The sequence below is a fragment of the Otolemur garnettii genome, unplaced genomic scaffold (genome assembly GCF_000181295.1).
Source record: "Otolemur garnettii isolate 467f Iridium unplaced genomic scaffold, OtoGar3 scaffold00072, whole genome shotgun sequence".
NCBI lineage: Eukaryota > Metazoa > Chordata > Mammalia > Primates > Galagidae > Otolemur > Otolemur garnettii.
The window spans coordinates 737,218-745,435 of NW_003852467.1; the positions used below are offsets into that span (position 1 = coordinate 737,218).

The window sequence follows — 8,218 nt, forward strand, 5'->3', positions numbered from 1 at the left end:
AAATTGAAAACAAGAGGATTGTACAACAGATCAATAAATCAAAAAGTTAGTTTTCTGAAAAGGTCAGTAAAACAGATAAACTTTTGGCTAACCTAACCAGAAATAAGAGTAAAATCCCAAATTTAATCAATCAGAAATGACAAAGATGAAATAACAACAGACTGCTCAGAAATTGAACAAATCCTTAATGAATATTACAAGAAACTCTATTCTCAGAAATATGTACATATGAAGGAAATAGACCAATACTTGGAAGCATGCCACCTTCCTAGAATTAGCCAGAAAGAAGTAGAAATGTTGAACAGGCCTATATCAAGTTTTGAAATGGCATCCACTATACAAAATCTCCCCCAAAACACAAGTCTTGGAGCAGATGGCTTCACATCAGAATTCTACCAAACCTCCAAAGAGGAACTCATACCTATACTACTTAACCTTTTCCAAAACATAGAAAAAAGAGGGAATACTTCCCAACACATTCTACAAAGCAAATATCACCCTGATCCCCAAAACAGGAAAAGACCCAACAAGAAAAGAAAATTATAGACCAATATCTCTAGTGAATATTGATGAAAAATATTCAATAAGATCCTACCAAACAGAATCCAGCAACACATCAATCAAATTATACACTATGACCAAGTGGGTTTTATCCCAGAGTCTCAAGGCTGGTTCAATATACGTAAATCTATAAATATAATACATCATATTAACAAAATAAAAAACAAAGACAATATGATCCTTTCAATCGATACAGAAAAAGCTTTTGTTAATATGCAGCATCCTTTCATGATCATGTGATCATGATCACTTAAGAAAATTGGTATAGAAGGGACATTTCTTAAATTGATAGAGGCAAACCCACAGCAAACCCACAGCCAGTATTATATTGAATGGAGTAAAATTGACAACATTTCCACTTATATTCAGAAGCAGGTAAAGTTTCCCACTGTTTCCACTGCTTTTTAACATTGTAATAGAAGTCTTTAGCCATTGAGATCAGGCAAGAGAAGATGATCAAGGGTATCCATATATGGTCAGAGGAGATCAAACTTTCATAGTTTGTAGATGATATGATTGTACACCTGGAAAACCCCAGGAACTCAACTACCAAACTCTTGGAAGTGATCTAGGAATACAGCAGCATCTCAGGATACAATACTGGCAAATCAGTAGCATTATATATACTAACAATAGTCAAGCTGAAAATATAGTCAAGGACTCTATTCCTTTTATAGTAGTACCAAAGAATATGAAATATCTAGGAGTGTACCTAACAAAGAATGTGAAATATCTCTGTAAAGAGAACTATGAAACTCTGAGAAAAGAAATAGCTGAAGATGTTAACAATGGAAAAACATACCATGCTCATGGCTGGGAAGAATCAACATTGTTAAAATGTCTATACTATGCAAAGCAATCTACAGATTTAACACAATCCCTATTAAAGCACGTCTGTCATACTTTAAAGATTTGGAAAAATTAGTACTTCATTTTATATGGAAACAGAAGAAAACTTGAGTAGCCAAGACATTACTCAGAAGTAATCAGGAGGAATAAATCAGGAGGAATCATGCTACCAGACTTCAGACTATACTATAAATCTATAGTGATCAAAATAGCATGGTACTGGTGCAAAATAGAGAGGTAGATGTATGGAACAGAACTGAGAATCAAGAGATGAATCCAGACACTTATTGTCATTTGATCTTTGATAAGCCTATCAATAATATAAATTGGGGGAAAGATTCCCTACTTAACAAATGGTACTGTGTGAACTGGCCAGTGACTTGTAGAAGACTGAAACTGGACCCACATGTTTCACCATTAACAAAAACTGACTCTCACTAGATAAAAGACTTAAGTTTAAGATATGAAACTATAAATATTCCTGGAGAGAGAGCAGGGGAAATACTTGAAGAAATTGGCCTGGGAGAACACTTTATGAAAAGGAGCCCCCAGGCAATTGAAGCTATACCAAAGATACATCACTGGGATCTGATTAAACTAAAACACTTCTGCACTGCCAAGAACACAGTAAGTAATGTAAGCAGATGGCCTCAGAATGGGAGAGGATATTTGGAGGTTATGTTTCTGACAAAGGTTTGATAACCAGAATCCACAAAGAACTCAAACTTATCAATAAGAAAAGAACAAGTGATCCCATTTCATTGTGGGCAAGAGACTCGAACAGAAGCTTCTCTGAAGAAGACAGGTGCATGGTCTACAGACACATGAAAAAATGCTCATTATCTTTAATCATCAGAGAAATGAAAATAGAAACCACATTGAGATATCATCTAACTCCTATAAGAGTAGCTCACATAACAAAATCCTAAAACTCCAGATGTTGGCATAGATGTGGAGAAAAGGGAACACGTCTGCAATGCTGCTGGGAATGCAAGCTAATATGTTCATTTTGGAAAGAAATTTGGGAACACTCAGGGATCTAAAAATTGACCTGCTGTTTGATCCTGCAATTCCTCTACTAGGTATATATCCAAAAGACCAAAAATCACTTTGCAACAAAGATATTTGCACCAGATTGTTCATTGCAGCTCAATTCATAATTGCCAAGTCATGGAAGAAGCCCAAGTGCCCACCAACCCATGAATGGATTAATAAATTGGCATGCCATGGAATACTATTCAGCCTTAAAAAAGATTTAGACTTGGCTCAGTGCCTGTAGCTCAAGTGGCTAAGGTGCCAGCCACCTACACCAGAGCTAGTGGATTTGAATCCAGCCTGGGCCTGCCAAATAACAATGACAACTACAATCAAAAAGTGGCTAGGCATTGTGGTAGGTGCCTGTAGTCTCAGTTTCTTGGGAGATTGAGGCAAGAAAGTCACTTGAGCCTAAGAGTTGGAGGTTGCTCTGAGCTGTGATGCCATGATACTCTACCCAGGGAGATAACTTGAGGCTCTGTCTCAGAAAAAAAAAAAATGGAGATTTCACTTCTTTTATGTTTATATGGATGGAGCTGGAAAATATTCTTCTTAGTAAAGTATCTCAAGAATGGAAGAAAAAGTATCCAATGTACTCAATACTTTTATGAAACCAATTTATAATTACTCACATGTTCTTATGAAAGGTAGATCACAACTATAGGCTAGGATGAAGGAGAGAAAGAGAAGGGGATGGGGGGAGGCAGGAGGTTCAATAGAGGGAGGGTAAATGGTGGGACCACACATGTGGAGCATACTGTAAGGGGACAAATCAAATCAACCAAGTATAGAACATAAATGTCTTAACACAATAATTAAGTAAATGAAGTGAAAGCTATATTAATTTGTTTGATATAACCATTCCAAATTGTATATAAAAAAATCAACACATCATACCCCACAAAAACATAAATTATTCATGATGTGTATATGACTTAATAAAAGGGAAAAAATTTAAAAAAGAAAAGGTCAATGACATCAGGAAGGTTGAGAACCACTGCTCTAGTGTTCTACAGCTTCAGAAAAGGGACTTCCAATTCTCCAAACACTCTCAGATGTTTCCTCCTGCCAAAATAGATTTATAGTAAGAAACACAAAGACACATAGGGTGGTAACTAATTTACAACTTGAAGAGGACACTGCTATTATAAAACCAGCTCAGACTCATGGGCAGGTCAGGCTGAGATGAGCAAAGATGCAAAGATGTAGGGAGTGTCCAACACTCTGGATTCAGCAGAGAATGGAATTAGGAAGAACAAATTCTTCTCTTTACTTTTTTTTTTTGACAGAATCTCACTATGTTGCCCTCAGTAGAGTGCCACGGTGTCACAGCTCATAGCAACCTCAAACTCTTGGCTTAAGCAACTCTCTTGCCTCAGCCTCCCAAGTAGCTGGGATTATAGATGCCCACCACGACACATGGCTATTTTTGTTGTTATTGCAGCTGTCCTTGTTTAGCTGGCCCAGGCCAGGTTCAAACTCACCTTCCTTGGTGCATGTGGCTGCACTGCAACCCCTGTGCTACAGCCACCAAGCCAGGAAGAACAAATTCTGAAAGTTCCACTAATGGGCTAAGATCACGGAAAAATCAAATTGATGAGGCAATTGTAGCTGTATTGGAAGATCTCAGAGATCCAACAAATGTGTTTCCAAGTAACAACAGCAGTAATAAACAAGTGGGATTTAATTAAACTGAAAAGCTTCTGTACAGCTAAGGAGACAACAACTAAAGCAAATAGACAACCTACCCAATAGGAAAGGATATTTGTATATTTTGAATCAGACAAAAGCTTGATAACTAGAATCTGTACAGAACTTAAATTAATCCACAAGAAAAAGACCAATAATCCCATACATCAATGAAGAAGAGAGATGAACAGAACGTTCTCTAAAAAGGATAGATGAATGGCTAGCAAACATGTTAAAAAATGCTCATCATCCTTAATTATTAGAGAAATGAAAATTAAAACCACCCTGAGATGTCATCTAACTCCAGCAAGAATGACCCATATCACAAAATCTCAAAACTGCAGATGCTGACACAGATATGGAGAGAAAGGAACACTTTTACACTGGTGGTAGGACTGCAAACTAATACAACCTTTTGGAAGGAAGAATGGAGAAACCTCAAAGAACTCAACCTAGATCTCCCATTTGATTCTACAGTCCCATTACTGGGCATCTGTCCAAAAGGAAAAAGCCTTTTATTATAAAGACACTTGTACTAGACTGTTTATTGCAGCTCAATTTACAATCGCTAAAATGTGGAAACAGCCTAAATGTCCCTCAACCCAGGAATGGATTGGCAAGTTGTGGTATATGTACACCATGGAATACTATTCAGCCATTAAAAAAAGGAGATTTTGCAGCATTTGTATTAACCTGGATGGAGGTGGAACACACTATTTTTTTTTTTTTTGCAGTTTTTAGCTGGGACCAGGTTTGAACCTGACACCTCTGGTATATGGGGCTGGCACCCTATTCCTTGAGCCACAGGTGCCACTCTGGAACATATTATTTTTAGCAAAGCATCACAGGCATGGAGAAGCATGAATCCCATGTATTGAACTTTGATATGAGGACAATTAATGACAATTAATGACACGGTGAGGCATGGGGGAAGGGGAGAGCAGACAGAGAAAGAAGGTGGGAGGGGGGTGAAGGAAAGGAAAAGAAAAAAAAAGAAAAGAAAATAGTGACTAATTCTCACATAAATTGGATTTAATTTTGACCAAAGTACATTACTTGAACATTAATTTTTAATTCAACTTGTTAATATGTTGTTTAGGGTAGTACATCTTCATGTATAAGTGAAATATGTTTATAATTTCACTTTATAATAATATATTTTTTTCCAATTTTAATATCAGGTATATCCAGATGAAGTAGAATGATTTTGAAGTATTTCTTCTTTTTCTATTTTCTATAAGATTTGGCATGATCTGTTTTTTTAAATTATCTTCTATTTTTATTTATAAATATTAGTTGTCTATTTTTTGAGACTTTGGAGAAAACAATAATAAGAAGTTAACTGATGACTCTATATTGAACCTCAGAGTTGAAGTATTCTAAGATAGACATACTCTTATCTGACAATGTGAATGTTACCTTTTTTTGCATTATTATTATTATTATTATTGCTCAATAAAAACGGAAAAAAATGTTTTGGGGTCATAGCGCCTATGGCTCAAAGGAGTTAGGGGGCTGGCCCCATATGCCAGAGGTGGCAGGTTCAAACCCAGCCCCAGCCAAAAACCGCAAAATAAATAAATAAATAAATAAATAAAATAAGTTCCCCAAACTGAGGAGCTCAGACAGAAGAGAAGAAACTAAATAATACTGTGAGATATCTTTGATTTACTGAAAGATCTTGTGATAAAATATCTAAAGCCTTTGTTAACTATATGTGTCAATTATAAGACTGAATACACTCTGATTTCAAAAAAAGAAAAAAGTAATGGGAAGCAGCACCTTAGAACTTAGGAAATATAGAAAGAGAAAAAATTAAGAGACAGAAGATAATAAAGGCCATATCTTCTGAGTCTAAATAATCCAAATAAACAATAAGGAAAGATTTCTAAGTAGAAACTATAAACAGAAATGTTAAAACATTCTCTTGAAGCAATTATAGATGAACGCAAATAAAAAACATAATTATGAATTGTATAGAAAATTTTTAAATGAGACTATTTATTCCAGAAATTATTATGTAACTACAGTCTAAATTGAGAAGTAAAACTATAACCTCAAATACTTTCAATAAATATTTAATGTGTTCAGTAAGTGGTATTGAAACAATTGGTTAACTATTTAGAGGAAGGTAATTTAAATCTTTACCATATGCCAGAATAGATTCCAGATGGATTTGAAGAATAAAAATTAAACCAGAAAAGCATAAAAAGACTATAAAAGCAAATGTTTCTCAAATTTCAGATGGAAAAGCTGAAAATGAATGGAAAATAGATTGTATGGATGAGTAATCTACTTAAAAGTCTTAACGTGTGTACTTTCAAAAACATTCAGGTGAAAAGTCAAGGTAAGATAACATAATACAAATTATGGACCCCTGAGTCTTGTCCTCTCCTCTCCTCTTCGGACATTATCTCCTTCACCATTCGCTCTGCCTTCTTCTCCACCAATTACCAGTCCCTGGGCTCAGTCCAGGCACCCAGCTACAGTGTCCCACCCACCAGCAGTGCAGCCAGAGCCTTTGCAGGTGGCGGGGGCTCAGGCTTCTGGATCTCTGTGTCCCACTCCACCAGCTTCCAGGGAAGCTGGGGGTCTGGAGGCCTGGCCATAGGGATGGCTAGGGGTCTGGTGGGAATAGGGGGAGAAGGAGACCATGCAAGAACTAAACGACCACCTGGCCTCCTACCTGAATGGAGTGAGGAACCTGGAGACCAATAATTGGAGGCTGGAGAGCAAAATCTGGGAAGACCTAAAGAAGAAGGGGCCCCAGGTCAGAGACTGGGTGGTGCATTCAAGACCATGGAGGACCTGAGGGCTCAGATCTTTGCAAATTCTGTGGACAATGCCCATCTTGCTGCTGCTGACTTTAGAGTCCAGTGTGAGACAGAGCTGGCCACATGCCAGTCTGTGAAGAGCGACATCCACAGGCTCTGCAAGGTCACTGATGACACCAATGTCACTCGGCTGCAGCTGGAGACAGAAATCAAGGCTCTCAAGGAGGAGCTGCTCTTCATGAAGAAGAACCACAAGCAGGAAGTAAAAGGCCTATAAGCCCAGACTGCCATCTCTGGGTTGACTGTGGAGGTAGATGCCCCCAAATCCCAGGACCTGAGCAAGATCATGGCAGACATTGTGGGCCCAGTACGATGAGCTGGCTCAGAAGAACAGAGAAGAGCTGGACAAGTACTGGTCCCAGCAGACTGAGGAGAACACTGCAGTTGGCTGAGGTCAGAGCTGCTGAGATGATGCTCACAGAGCTGAAGAGTACAGTCCAGTCCCTGGAGATGGACCCAGACTCCATGAGAAATCTGACGTCCAGTTTTCTCTCAAGAGAACAGCCTGAGGGAGGTGGAGGCCAGATACACCATGCAGATGGGAGCATCTCAAGGGGGTGCTGTTCATTTGGAGTCAGAGCTGGCATAGACTTGGCCCGGCCCACGAGTATGAGGCACTGCTGACCATCAAGGTCAAGTGAGAGGCTGAGATCACCACCTACTGGAAGACGGGGAGGACTTCAACCTTGGTGATGTCCTGGACAGCAGCAAGTCCATGCAAACCAACAAAAAGACCACCACCCTCAGGATGCAGGTGGGAAAGTGGTGTCTGAGACACTGAAGCTGCAGGAGCAGGGTGCCCTCATGCCAATAAAGAGTTCAGAAGTCACTGGGAAAAAAATACAAATTATGGTAAAATATAACATAATTCAAGACTTTGCAAATAGACAAAGTTAGACACAGTAGATGAATAGGTAAAAGGGAAGGGAGGTGCCTGTGGTTCAGTGGGTAGGGTGCCGGTCTCATATACCGAGGATGGCGGGTTCAAACCCAGCCCCCCGCCAAACTGCAACAATAAATAGCCGGGTGGTGGGCACCTGTAGTCCCAGTTACTCAGGACTCTGAGGCAAAGAATTGCCTAAGCCCACAAGCTGGAGGTTGCTGTGAGCCTGTAGCTCAGTAGATAGGGCATCAGCCACATACACCGGAGCTGGCGGGTTCAAACCTAGCCAGGGCCTTCCAAACAACAATGCCAACTACTACCAAAAAAAAGCTGGGTGTTGTGGTGGGAGCCTGTAGTCCCAGCTACT

The 8,218-nt window shown here is 39.0% G+C and overlaps 1 pseudogene; it reads left to right on the forward strand.

The window, feature by feature from the left end:
- Positions 1 to 7,749, forward strand: part of LOC100963315 — a 33,711-nt pseudogene extending 25,962 nt beyond the window's left edge.
- The last annotated feature ends 469 nt before the right edge of the window (positions 7,750 to 8,218 follow it).